This window comes from Nilaparvata lugens, chromosome 7, assembly GCF_014356525.2.
Source record: "Nilaparvata lugens isolate BPH chromosome 7, ASM1435652v1, whole genome shotgun sequence".
NCBI classification, from domain to species: Eukaryota; Metazoa; Arthropoda; class Insecta; order Hemiptera; family Delphacidae; genus Nilaparvata; species Nilaparvata lugens.
The window spans coordinates 45,223,583-45,237,724 of record NC_052510.1 but is presented as its reverse complement, the minus strand read 5'-3'; the positions used below and the strand labels follow the sequence as shown (position 1 = coordinate 45,237,724).

General features: G+C 34.2%; 1 protein-coding gene across 2 annotated transcripts in view; it reads right to left on the bottom strand.

Annotated features, from left to right (window-relative positions):
• The window catches only part of LOC111059291 (protein tipE), a 116,897-nt gene that overhangs the window by 56,547 nt on the left and 46,208 nt on the right, over positions 1-14,142 (bottom strand). The window contains exon 2 of one of the 2 annotated variants that reach the window (XR_005571836.1): positions 11,154-11,312. The exons of the other annotated variant lie outside the window; for it this stretch is intronic. The gene's annotated coding sequence lies outside the window, so the exon portion shown is untranslated. The remainder of the gene's footprint in view (positions 1-11,153; positions 11,313-14,142) is intronic. 2 annotated transcript variants of the gene reach the window in all.

Sequence of the window (14,142 nt, the reverse complement as noted above, 5' to 3'; positions counted from 1 at the left end):
TTGATTTGTATTGATGCACTATTTCCCTAATTTGCTAATATTATTTGAGAAATATGTTTTTCGAACTATCTCTGTTTAATTGAGACCAATTAATTTCTCATGTATCACCTCCTTTCCTAGGCCAGGTTTCTCTTCATAAGTTGAAGTTGAGTTTCTCTTCAAGAGAATATAGAATAAATTGTCCAATTTATAAACTGTCGGCCTCAGTAACCACTTTTTAGTTTGTAATCAATTTTTATATTACCATCTCGAACAGGTCTAGTACCTCGAGATGCAAATACTCAATTGGCATTTCATTTCATTTTGTAATAGTATTTTCCCATGCAGTAAAGTTTCTATTGCTTTTATTATGTATTTCTAAGATGTTGTAGTTTTTCATTTTTGCCAATAAAAACATTAAAAAATTAAGGATCTCATAACGTGGATGAGTACACCATAAAATAATTGGTACAATCAGTTGAAGATATTGAAAAATTTGATGTTGAGATTTTAATTATCAAGTCGAAGCCGAAACTTACCGAAAGAGATCAGTATGATAGAGTGAATTAACCAATGCCTGTAGACCCACCTGTAAAAATAAATCGAATATCAAAAATACGAATCTAACTCCAACTTTCACAATCAATATGAAATGTAACAGTTCCAAGTGAAAATTGGATAAACATCTAAGATGTTCAGTTATGACATACATAAATGATGTTATACTTTTTATGCTCAAATATTTTTCATTATTCATGACCAATATTATTCCTGCGCAGTCAAGAACACCATTCTCATGCAATTGATTATCTACAAGTACATTTTGTATATCTTCTGCCACTTACCGTAGGGATCTCTGGAAACAAGAGAAATCATAACCCTAATTTCAGAAAAAAAAACAAAATATTCAAAACATGCTAATTAAATGCAAAGAAGTGTTTATTGGAATTGATTCATACTGATAAATGAGATTATTTTCAGTTTAAAATTGTACACCGTGTCCCACGAAGAGGTTTACACGTTTGATTTCATATTACGTGCCCATTCGTGCACCGAACTTTTTCAAATTTTACACAGTTCACAAAGTAGGTTCTAAAAATATTCTGGGGAGATTTCAACTCTCTAATCTTTGTAGAAACAAAATGGCGGCATATTGAAAAACGATACTTCAAGAACATTAAAAAAGTGATTTTGGTTCTATTAAATATGTTTATTGTTGCACTTTAGGGCAATATGACATTGAAATAAAAAACTAGAACATAACCTAATGAAAAACCTAGCCAATGTCCAAAATTATTCAGATTGAAATCCATCCACAGAAAGACACTGATAACAGTGCTTAAGAAATTATTTGTAAGCTCTTACAAAGTTCTATTGATTATTTTAATCAATAGAAGAGCAACTTCTCCGGATATCATTATCGTCATCATTATTGAAAATAAAAATTGAATATAAATAAAATTAAATATGAAAATTCTCCTTTCAGTAACCATATTAGAATAAATCACAAACAGTTAAATTTGATGATCGAGTGGCCAATCTAAAAAATCACTTCCACGACCAATCCAACGGCTACAAAGTTTGTCATTTAGTAATTGCTTGACATGATTTGCGAAATTAGGTTGTGAACCATTTTTTTGGAAGGTTGCTTGATCCATTCCTGGTACCATCAAATGAGTCAAGACAACCGCAACGAAGTGAACGAATCAGATGATAACTCATGAATGTAGCTTTTATATGGATTGAATTGGTAGAGTTTTCAATATGCCGCCATTTTGTTTCTATGAAGGATAGGGAGCTGAAATTTTCCCAGAATATTTTCAGAACCTACTTTGTAAACTGTGTAGAATTTAAAAAAGTTCGGTACATGAATGGGCACGTAATATGAAATTAAACGTGTAAGTCTCCTCGTGGGACACTCTATATTATAATAGCTCGAGTACCTATATATCATCTGATAGAAGAGTTTAACCCTAGTTTAATCGTCATCATACTCACTACTCACTATTATCACTAATGGACATCCAAAGTCTAACGGGTATTGACAATACGATAGTGCCAATTCACTCACTACTAAACTGTGGTCTCGAAATCACTAAGAAATGAGCGAATCCATCTTCTAAAGGGCCATTAAACAGGCAATATCCCTTGAGAATTGCAAGTGGTGACGAAATGCCTTGGGGTTGGTTCCTGTCAGTAGTGGTGGATTCTTGTTTGACCTTCTCTCAGTCACACACCCTCTCCCACTCCCTCCCCCACACATACTCTCTCACACTCTCTTTATCTTTCTCCCCCTCACACTCAAACAAGAAGTTATACTGACTTGGCTATTAATCGATTACGGTTTGCCGAATAGTCGAAACTTCATGGCAGACGATGACTTTCAATTATCAGGACTTGGTATCTTCGATTTCACAGGGAGAAAGTAGAGCAGCCTTCCAATTATCCACTCCAACTTTTTGATTCGAGCAAAATGTATTCAAATTTTTGTAATAAATTAAGACTTTGAGAAGCGGAAATATTAGAATCCGGGAATATGATTATTCAGCTTATATAAATTTTGTAAATAAAATTGTCAAATCAACAAACTTTCAAATTATTCAAAAAACAAAATGATTTGAAATTGTACGAAATTTGGACTCCCTTCTTGGAAAAGAGACTTTTTCAAAGTAAATATACCAATTTACCTACTAATATACATTATGATGATCTAAGAGTATCAATGGTAATGATAGATCAAAATCGTTTGTTGATCAATCAATGAATGTCTATCAACAGAGTAAGCACATCATACAATTTGTTGTAGAAGCAACAAATCCCTAAGAGAAGATGAACACTTATCAAATTATAGCTATTGGATAACGGATTCACGGATAACCGTACTTTGTGGGCATTGATGTTTTCAGTGATTTAGCCGCTATATCTGCAATAGAATTACTCATTCTCGTAATGAAGACTTGTTTCACTTCCTTTACTAAGGTCTGGTCAATGGAGAAAGTTTTTTGATCCTTTCTATATATTTTATCCGTAAATTAAAACATTAAGGGAACTTGTATACTTTAGCAAGATGAAGAATGATCAATGAGATTGATAATCGAACACAGTATGTGAGTAAACTGAAATGCATTATGTATAATTGGGAGGTGAGAAGATTTTAATGCATTGAAAGGGCGAGATACGAATTCATTCATCAATTCAAATACAAATCTCATAATAGATATTATGACTGGAGGAGAGCAGCAGGCCCAGGGCCCATTCCAAAACTCCTTTACTCCCGAATTCCATTAAGATTGGTTATTTTCATTTCAAAGAATTTGAGTCCAATTTCGAGTCTATAATGAAAAAATATAAATTTTGAATTTAAAAGTATGAAACACTGAATTATGAACTAATATTACACTTGTATTACACTTGATGGATCATTGAGAACTTGGAACAAACAATTCCATATACCAATACCAATAACCACAATACTGTAACAAACGACTCAGAAATGCCTGGAGTAATTGAAGTTGGTATGGTGATGTTGAAGTCAGTTATGTTGCCCTTTTAGTGCAATTACCTCTCACCATGATCAGAGATACTGTAGATGATAGCAGTCTACTACTATACTGTGAGAAAATTTTATGAGAAAAAAATTATATGAGAAAAGCAAACTCGTATGTGCAAGTTGAATTGCATCATGTCATCTGGTTCAATGAATAAAATGGTTAGCCCATTGTGGAAGCTCATTTCTAATTGGAATGATCTTGACTAAACGTGAAGCTTTGTGTATGAGTAGTACAATTTATTTCATTTACATTAGTACCATAGAAAATTAACCTGGCTAGGAAGGACATGTGTGAGGCAGTAATCAAATGTTTATTATCAGACTAACGACCTGGTGGGCAAGAATAACCGGCAAACAGAGTTGATTTGAGATTAACAAGGGAACAACGTCAATTTTACACCCACACACGAAATCAATCGCCTACTGATTAAATCAATACTCGATTACTAAATAGTTGTTAACACCCGCATAGTAAATATAAGTTATTTGAGTTCCCACTTCACGATTTACAGAGTTCATTGATAAAGCTGCGGAAATTTGTCTGTTCGCATAGTGTAAACCAATGTACCTAGTTTACATTCTAGGTACCTTGGTGTAAACGTTAATCTGCACAGCTGATGGACTGGATCGAGCTATTATTGCGTTTATTGTAAAGTGTAATATCTTGAGTTTAAACTGACAGCTGATCCGATTCAATTTGAACTAGCATTGTGCAAACGGCTTCAAGTCGATTGATAGATCGATTGATTGATCGATGGTCATTTCAAGTCTATCAAATTCCACTTCCTTTCTCCCAAGACAGTCTTTCTTGCAATATTCATTGGATACAGAGTGTTTCTAAAATATACAGACAAACTTCGCGAGGTTTTTTCTTACATCAAAATAAAGGAAAAAGTTCCAGTAATGATGGGTCTCAAAAATGCTCTTTTACAAAGATAATAATGACGGATTTCGACAGATATTTCTTCAAATTTTCATTCCTATCAACTTGTGTTCGCCTTATGAGGATACTCGAATGATCAATTTTCATGTAAGATTAGCTGAATAATCGAATAAGACTAATTAGACGTTTGTAGCTCTAATGATTGTTGAGATAATGAGGGAAGAATAAGCAAAAACGTAGCTTTCCAATTAAAAAGGGATATAACTGGAATACTTATTGTTCAGAGGTATTTCAAATCAAAGGAAATTTTAGATACATATTTTATTCTGAAGGGAAAATGGTTTGTTACTTTTTTGTCTATAATGCACCCAAACCTCATAATGCAGGATTGAAAGGAAACAAACAAAAGCCAAGGTTGCACAAAAGCCGGTTAAATTTCAATCCTGATTAATTCCACATTAACAAAATCAGAGAAGATCATTTCAAAAAGATGATTCTACTGGAATTAAATAATAATAATAATAATAATAATAATAATAATAGCCCTATTGGCATTCATGGAAAATGAACAAAAGCCTCTCAATTGAGGAAACTTTTGGTTGGCAGTTACTAAAAAAAAAAACATCTTGAAATAACAAAACTTACAATATATTTACAAATTGTCCATGATTGTTTGCCACTTTCTCCGATCCCTGGCTGTTTTCGGCCGCATATATCTCCTACACGCTGAGCGATCTCGTCCCTCCATCTAATGACTGGGCGTCCTCTCGTTCTTCTTCTGTCGCGCGGAATCCATTCGGTGCAGATCTTTGCCCAGCGTTCCGGTGCCATCCTCGCCACATGTCCTGCCCATTTCCATTTGACGAGATACGCTTCCTTTCGAAGATATTTAACTCTCACCTGCTGCAGAACCGTGGTGTTTCTGACTCGCTGATTCAACCGTAGACCAAGTAGTATGCTCCTCGATATTTTCGTCTGGGTAGTCTCGAGTCTCCTATCTAGCTGCGATGTTAATGCCATATAAAATTGTCGGGTATATGCATTTCCTCAAGACGTTTGATTTCAAGCTGTTTGAGAAGTCACCTTTGAATATTTTCTTCAATACCAATATTTTTCCATCCTTTTTTGATCCTTTGTTTTACCTCCTTCTCAGTTCGGTTATCAAAAGATAGAAGCTGACCTAAATATTCATACTCCTCGACGTATTCTATATTACCACATGTCAACATTACTTCCTCCTTGTTGAAATTTGTCATCACTCTCGTTTTGCTCGCATTCAATTGGAGGCCCATCCTTTCACTGGCCTCTATCAATTCATTCAACATTTCTGTCATCTCCCCAGCACTTCCAGCGATCAACATCACATCGTCAGCAAACCGCGAGTTTTTCAGTTGGACTCCATTTATCAGCATTCCTCTATTCTCCCAATGCAATTGCTGAAAAATATGCTCTAAACAACAGTTGAAGATTATTGGTGACAGCGGACAGCCTTGCTCGACGCTTTTTTCCACTTTTATACTTCTTCCTCTTCTCTCCAGCTCCACGTAGACCTCACTATTTTCATATAAACTCTCAATTATATCTATAAACTCTCTTTCCACTTCAGCTTCCCTCAATGACTCCCACATTTTAAAGTGTTTCAAACTGTCGAAAACCTTATGAAAATCAACAAATCCTAAATATAGAAGGATTTTATACTCCTGGCATTTCTCTATCAACTGATTGGCAGCTTGTAATTGATCAACAGTTGAGAAACCTGGTCTGAATCTGGCTTGGTCTATTGAGTGGTTTTCATAAATCCTGTTAATTATTCGGTTTTTTATTATTATAGTAAATATCTTGTACAAGGTTGACGTTATGGTGATGGGCCAATAATTTTTTATGTCTGATCTGGATCCTTTCTTAAATAGAATGATTACTTTACTCCTTTTCCACTTCTTTCTCTTAGAATTTTATTGAATAGAAATTTCAAGGGTTTCAGTAACAATTTCAGTCCAGATTTAATCGCCTCTTTCGTGATGCCATCATTGCCGGGAGCTTTGTTTTTCTTTAGATGCTTGATGACATGCCTTATTTCGTCTTCCATTATGTTCGGTTCCTGAAATTCAGTTCCGCTCTCTCTTGCTCTTGTTCTTTTTGTTTCTCCTACTATATTCCTATCACTATATAGATTTTCATAGAAGGCTGTTACTCGATTTATTATCTTCCATCTTTCTGTCTCTTTTCCAGCATCTGTGTCCAGAGTTGGAATCCAATTTTTCTTGTTTCACACAACTGTTTGTTAATATCCCTTGTTGATTCTGTACTATTCATGATTGAATTGATTACCCTCTCCTCATACTCTTTAATTTCCTTTCTGATTCTTCTTCTAACCTCTTTCCTTAATTTTTGGTGCTGCCTATTTTCTTCTTCTGACTTCATTCTTATTCTGTTCAATCTTTCATGTTCTTCAATCATTTGTTTTGTCTCTTCTGATAATCTATTGCTTCTTCTCCTTCTCCCTCCCCTCGTCTGCAAACGGAATCCATCAGGATTAAAAATAACCCGGCTTTTTGTAACCGGCACTAAGTTCCTGATTGAATGATTACAAAAGTTCAACAGCTGAGTCATAATTTTGACACAGTCCCACACACATGAACTCGCTCACTCACTTCCATCATCAACAGACGACGAATATATATATGATAATTATTATAAGATGTTTTTCCGAAGATGGATGATAATTATTCTTTTAATGTCCTTCAGCGAGTTTTCCCAGGGATGAGACCTAGTGCAATCAAATCTTTATAGTATAAACCTACTATGTTGTGAATTTTGTGAGAATCGTTAGAGCCGTTTTCGAGATCCGGTGAAATACAAACATATAAACATCTAAACATCTCAACATTTGAACATCTGAACATCTAAACATATAGACATATAAACAGAAATTGCTCGTTTAATAGTTTAGGATAATAGAATCATAGAATGATTGGGGAAAGAGAGGGGAATAGAGCAGACATGGATGATGCAATGAAGAAAAAAAATAGAGTTGAGAGAAGCTTGGAGAAGAAGAGTGGAGGAAATTGAGAGAAAGAGAAAAGAGTGAAGTGAATGAGAGGCGAAGAGGGTAAGATTGATGAGAGATAGATGAAAAAACGAAGATTTGTATGGATAGTGCAAGATATAAGAAGTAGGAAATAGGTAGATGTAGGTGAAGAGAGGAGTGGAAGAGGAAACTCAGTCAGCTTATTTATTACAAGAGGAAACCAGGATTGGAGGGAAGCATTGGGAACCTGCCTTTTCAACCAGCACATTCCCAATAAGTCGCCGCTACACTACTTTAGTCCCGGTTCAACGCCTTCTGCAGCCAAACTCCCATTCCCATTCCGCCGTTGCCCAAACTAGAAGATGAGAAAGAAAGAAAAAGAAGTAGAAAAAGAAGAAGAAGAAGAAAGAGGAAGTGAACTGCGAATCAAATAGAGAGCGCTTCCTTCGCCGTCGAAGTAGTTGACCAATCGATCGATTAAATACAAAGGACAAGGAGGAAAGTGTGTGAGTAGAACAGAGAGAGATAAAAACTCGTGAGAGAGAGAGAGTGAAAAAACACAGGAAAATCTGAGGAAAGTAGAAAATAGGATATGCAGATTATTGGGAGAATGGGAAGGTTAAAGAGAATTGGGAGAATGTTGGGTTCAAGAGGTAGAGGTAGGATGAAAAACAGTTTGAATGGAGAGTAGTTTGGAAAGAAAATTTTGGAATGGGATACGATAGAAAACAGAAGAAAGGAGACGTCATGAGATTGAGAGGTGCAAGGTTAAAGAGAAGTAGATAGAGAAGAGAGGGAAAAAAGAAGAAGTAGAATTTAAAAGTTCAAAAATTTTTAGAACCTTAGAAAGTTTTAAATTCTTCTACTTCTTTTTTCTTCATCCTCTGTCTACTTAAGAAGTAGTAGTGGAATAGAGATGAAGAAATGAAGGGAGAATATAAAAATTAAATGCAGGCTAACAAGCAGATGAATGAAAAAATGACAAATAAAAATAAGGATGAAGTATAAAATGTGATATTATGTGAAGAGATATACAGTTTATTGCAGAATGAAATAGAATACAGGAGATTAATAAAAGAGGAGGAGGAGAATCAAGAAGTTAAGGAGGAGAAGAGTGGTGGGAGGAGGAGGAGGAGGAGGAGGACGAGGAAGAGGAGGAATTGGAGGAGGATGAGGATGAGTAGGAGGAGGAGGAGAAGAATCAGGACGAGGATGAGGAGAAATAGAAGAAGGAGGAGGAGTCGAATAAGGAGGAGAAGAAGAAGTAGGAGTAGGAGGATGAGGGAAAGGAGAAGGAGTAGGAGGAGAATGAGAGGGAAAATTAGTAGGAAGAAGAGGAGAAGGATGGATTGTGAAAGTGGCAGGAGAAAAAGTGGCCAATACAGCATAGAATATCATAAATAAGAAAAAAATGTTAGGAGAAATCGAAAGACAGAAATAAATAGGGAGATAGAAAAACAGCTAGTGAATCGACAGTTGGTGGAAATAACCGACCGAGTAATTCCCGTTGGGAGCTGATAATCCATCCGACTGCTTATGGGAATGCAGCTGATTCGTGCCTGGGAGTTATTGCCATATATTTGATGGCATCGTCTTCACCCAACCGATTCTTCACAACCTCTTCTCGTTTGTGTTGTATTTGTACAATGCGCAGAAATTTTTCTCGCAAACTATAACTTCGTGTTAACTATAAGATTTTTAGATTTAAAAAGTAGTGTCAATTAGAATTTATAAAGAGAATATCAAAGAGTGTACGATTCCTCATTACTTTGTTCGTACGATTACTATTACTATCAATTTGTGCCAACTATTAGATTATTGAAGTGACTTGAAATGTTGTCAAAAATCAATATTCACGCTACAAACTTAATTATTACATTATTATATTTGAAAATTTATTATTAATAAGAGTTTTCTCAATTGTTTATTTGTTTCATGTGCCAAGAGAGCAATTATGGAATGTTATCCTTGTGCTCTCACATGTATTTCAAAATAGATAAATATTATATTTCAAAATTTATTGTTAATTTTCAGAATTCATTAAGAGCATTCTCAATTGTCTATTTGATTCTTGTGTCAAAAGAACAATTATGGAATGTTACCCTTGTAATACTTGTTACACATGTATTTCAAAATAAATGAATAAATACGGTAAATAATTATCAAAATGTGTGAAATTTGAATGAACTCATTCTAAAAAGAAATTTTGATGAAGAAAAATCAAACCAAACCAGAATCCGACCAGAGACCATTCCGATAAGTCTCAATCAAAACGGTCTCTTGAAAGCCATTGCCAACCACGTTGACAGTGCTTAATAAATAATCGCTATTAGTGAATGGCACTGCAGAAGGAGAGGGGATGATTCAATGCAACATAGCTACGCAGTGCATATGTAATTGGGTCAACACGTTACCATATTATACGCCTACCAACGTGAGCACTAATGAATAGATAACAGTACTATTAATCTATTGATTAGGCATGTTCATTTGTACTCCACATGATACTGAATGCAAGTCTACAATGCAACCTGTTTGTATCAAATTGGCGCGGATGGGTGGAAAGTGAGAGGAAAACAAAAATGAATGAGAGGATGAATCAAACTAATCTGAAATAGAATTTTTTGATGACAATATCATTCGTGTTTTGAAAACTACAATAATTTATTATGTGTTAATATACAATCTTTAAAAGTGATCATGCACCTACTTACTCGTATTTACAGAATATATTTTCAAGTAACTGAAAAAATGAGATGAAAGAGGAGTTTTCAGATGTCTAAGCTGGAAATAATCTGATCAAAAAATAGCTTGAATAATCTCTCAGTTCATACTTCTTAAGAGATATATTTATGGTAGATCTCAATCTATACATGATTGAGAAGTTGGGGTGTATCTCATGAAATAGTGTAAACACATTATTTCAAAAAACTCTTAGTGCTTTTTTTTGTATGATGTAGTTAGTTATTTATATTAATACAGTAGTTATTTCCATCACATGTGAAGGTTTTGTTGTATTAATTGTGAAGAAAGTGGTTTAATAACTTTTAGTATTTACAAAACTTTGAAATGATTATACTATTAACAATATCACTCGTGTTTTGAAATCTACAATAATTATGTGCTCATATACAATCTTTAAAAGTGATCATGCACCTATTTACTCGTATTTATAGAATATATTTTCAAGTAACAGAAAAAATGAGATGAAAGAGGAGTTTTCAGATGTCTAAGCTGAAAATAATCTGATCACAATGTAGCTCGAATAATCTCTTAGTTCATACTTCCACGATAACATAATAAAATTTGAAATAGTATCTATTATCGGATCTACAAATTTCATAGCAATGATTGGTCCAAATTTCCACTACGTTATATCAGAGACAAATAATCAAGGTATTCTAAAGTAAGCGGTACCTTTACTCTTTGGTTATATACACTAGCCATGTGGATTTCCATGAGTGATAGAAAAAGCGCTTTGCTTGAATCAAATATCATATTTTCAAGTGTGTTGCTATTATTTGGAAAAGCAAACTATTCTATTTATCATCGAGATACTCATAAAATCTGTAGTAAGTGGTATTAATAATTTATTATTTTGAATCGATGAAGCATGAAGCAAGTGTGCGTTATGGAGTGTTTTGTAAGCAGTTTTTCTATTTTTTGAATGAGTTGAGTCGGTGATTTGCTGAACGTGTCTGCTGGAAATTTACCTAATCGACAAGAAAGGCGCGTCAACCCCCTGTTTCTCATTGTGAGCAAAAACCGTTCCAACTGGATTGGAATTAGTTCAGCCGAACGTTGTACATGTACTGCTTTTTCTCTGCAGCTTCACCACTCTCGTTTGATTCTTCGCTGGTTGTCCAGCTTGTCTGATAAAACAAATAAAAATTGCTGAACACACAAATTCACACTCACAAAACATTCACAAACAGACACAAGACAATACAATCGAAAATGGATGCAACAATACACACACAAAACATCAAACATTAGGTATCGTACGGGAATAACAATAACAATACAATAGATTTTGAAAGCATGCAAAGACAGACACATAAACAGATGCAAAAAACACCACAATACAACAGATAGAGGAATATAGTAAACAACTATAATGGTTAGTAATATTATTACGGTTAGACGTGCTAGTAGGTTGTCAAGTAGTATAATTTATTTCATCTTTCAATTGGTAAATCTATCTCTTAGAAGACTAGATGTCAGCCATATATAGTGGAATTCTAACATGCTGGTTTCAATAAATACATAATATAATTGATTCAATTCCAATTACACCAATAATAGAATCATGTACATTCTCAAGAATACGGAATAAAAGTTTGATATAAATACCATTGGAAGTGATTAGATAGAAGATTTCAAATTTAAATGCAAGAAATGACACAAATAAACTCAAGTTGCATACATGACTCCAAGAAATATTCTGAATTGTTATTGATTCATAAGAGATCAGTAGACAAACATGAACACATAAATAGCTACAAAATGAAAAAGAAATCATTCCCCTCAGATAACAGACATCGAGCATTATTGCATTACAATATTCCATGTACAAGTTATTTTCTGAAGAATCTTTCATATTCTTCTAGCATTTCAAGGCAGTTTTTTGAAAGCTACTGTAGGGAAACAGCATATCTGAAAGTTGAGTAGTCTTATTTTCTGGTAATTTCAATCAATCTCCATTAGTCAAATTCACATCATATTCCTTCATCAGTTCTATATTACTTGAATGAACAACAGAGCTACTGCACTAAATATTAATCCCTGTTCACTAATGAAATCGAACGTCTAAATACCGCCACAGGAAAAGCTATCAACTTTAATTAAACTGTAAAGCTAATACTCCGTTGTTGTTGGTTATTAGTTTTGTTTATAACGGGCTCCACTCAACTTATAATGATGATAAATTTCAGTAACAAAACCAGGTGAACGAGATTATCTCCTACATTAAACTGATTATCAATTTGTATTCATGAGCCAGCTCAGTAACGGTAACACCAGGTTAAGTTTAACCTGCCTGTTGTAGGGAGGATGGTACAGATTCCAAGTCAGGGGTCGATAGTGCACTTGGGGTTGAGGATTGTGAAACAACATTGATGGATGGTGAACTTTGCGATAACTGAGATAATGTTTTCGTAGTTGTCTGGTTATTTAATATATAATGAGAATCTAAATAAGAGGCTATTTTATCATGTTAGTATTGATTAACCAACTATTCCTTTGATACACAAGATGGAGATAATTTTCCTGTTGTTCATTCACTAAGTTTGAAATATGTGCATAATAATCTACAAAAATGCAGGATGCCACGACAGGTGTAACAGCCTATCTACAGCTTTCATTACTTTGGATTTTGAATTTTCCCAACAAGTTTGTATTCATTCAAAAGCTTATAAAATAGCGCAGTTTCCTTATCTATATTCTTAGAATTAGATTTTGGCTGATAGTTTTCTAGTAATTGACGTTTTATTGACGGTAAGCAATCATTTTTAAAAAGATCAAAAATCAATAGACCTCGAAAACTAAAGTCTATATAAGAAAATGTAACTCGACAGTTTTGTTGCAAATTCCATGTAGAATCTATGGTCTTCAGTTGTTACACAATTCGTGGGACACTCTGTATAAAGTAACATTAGGAGAGTTTGGATCATAGACTCAAACATTCTAGTTTTGTAAATTATATATATTGTTAATTAGTTATCAATTAGATTGTGTTTTCAGTGTTATGGTTGATTTCTCAGTCCAGTTATTATGGTAAGTATTCGATTATACTGATAGATGCTACAACCTAAAATCTGAAGACTCAGGGATTTCACATTGAATAAAATGATGTTACATTCTGTGTATTTTATACAGGTATATGAATGAATGATCAAAATGCCAATCGCTTCACGAAAGTAAGCTTCTTAACTCAAACAGGGATTTTTTCGGAGACAGTCCTTCCATTCAGTTATTATGATTTACCAGATTAGTTGGGTTAGCTTACTAATATTCTAGCAGAGATAAATCTTTTTTGTGTGTGATTCCAGTTTATACTATGATAACTTCAAACTCCTTACATCATGATTCGATTTGTACGTTGATATGAGTTTATAGATATCTCGATTTCTTATGTTACATGGTGGAAAGCAGAGCAAACCAGACTATTAAAAGAATATTCAGTCGCCCTGAAATGGAATCACCGATAAAGCCACATCTACAAGATTACATCATCATATAGCAAGAGTGCAGGAATTTCTCCCCAAGGTAATAAAAGAGAGACTCAGACCGAGCCGTCTAGTGAAGTGGGACCGAGTCATTTCAGACTTCACTCTCCAGAATCACCTGTGACTTGCTTTTATGGTAATGCATATTTCTGGGAGTATGAAAACGATTGATTTCATGTTAAGAGATTGGAATGGATCGGTTGGAGGTCCAGAGATTGACCTAGAAGAAAAATAAGAAAGAAGAATTTGGGAAAATTAAGAAAAGGGATCTAAGCTCTCTCCATGATATTTTCAGGAAAGACATTTACAGAGAAACTAGAATATTATAATTTATCTATTCAGCAATTCCGAAGGAGTTTACATAAACTGTATGGATATTCGTTTCTGTTACAATAATTTTAGTATTCATGTATCAATGCATGAATTAGGGTGTATGTTGATGGAATATTTAAGATATTCTTACTATAGCTGACTA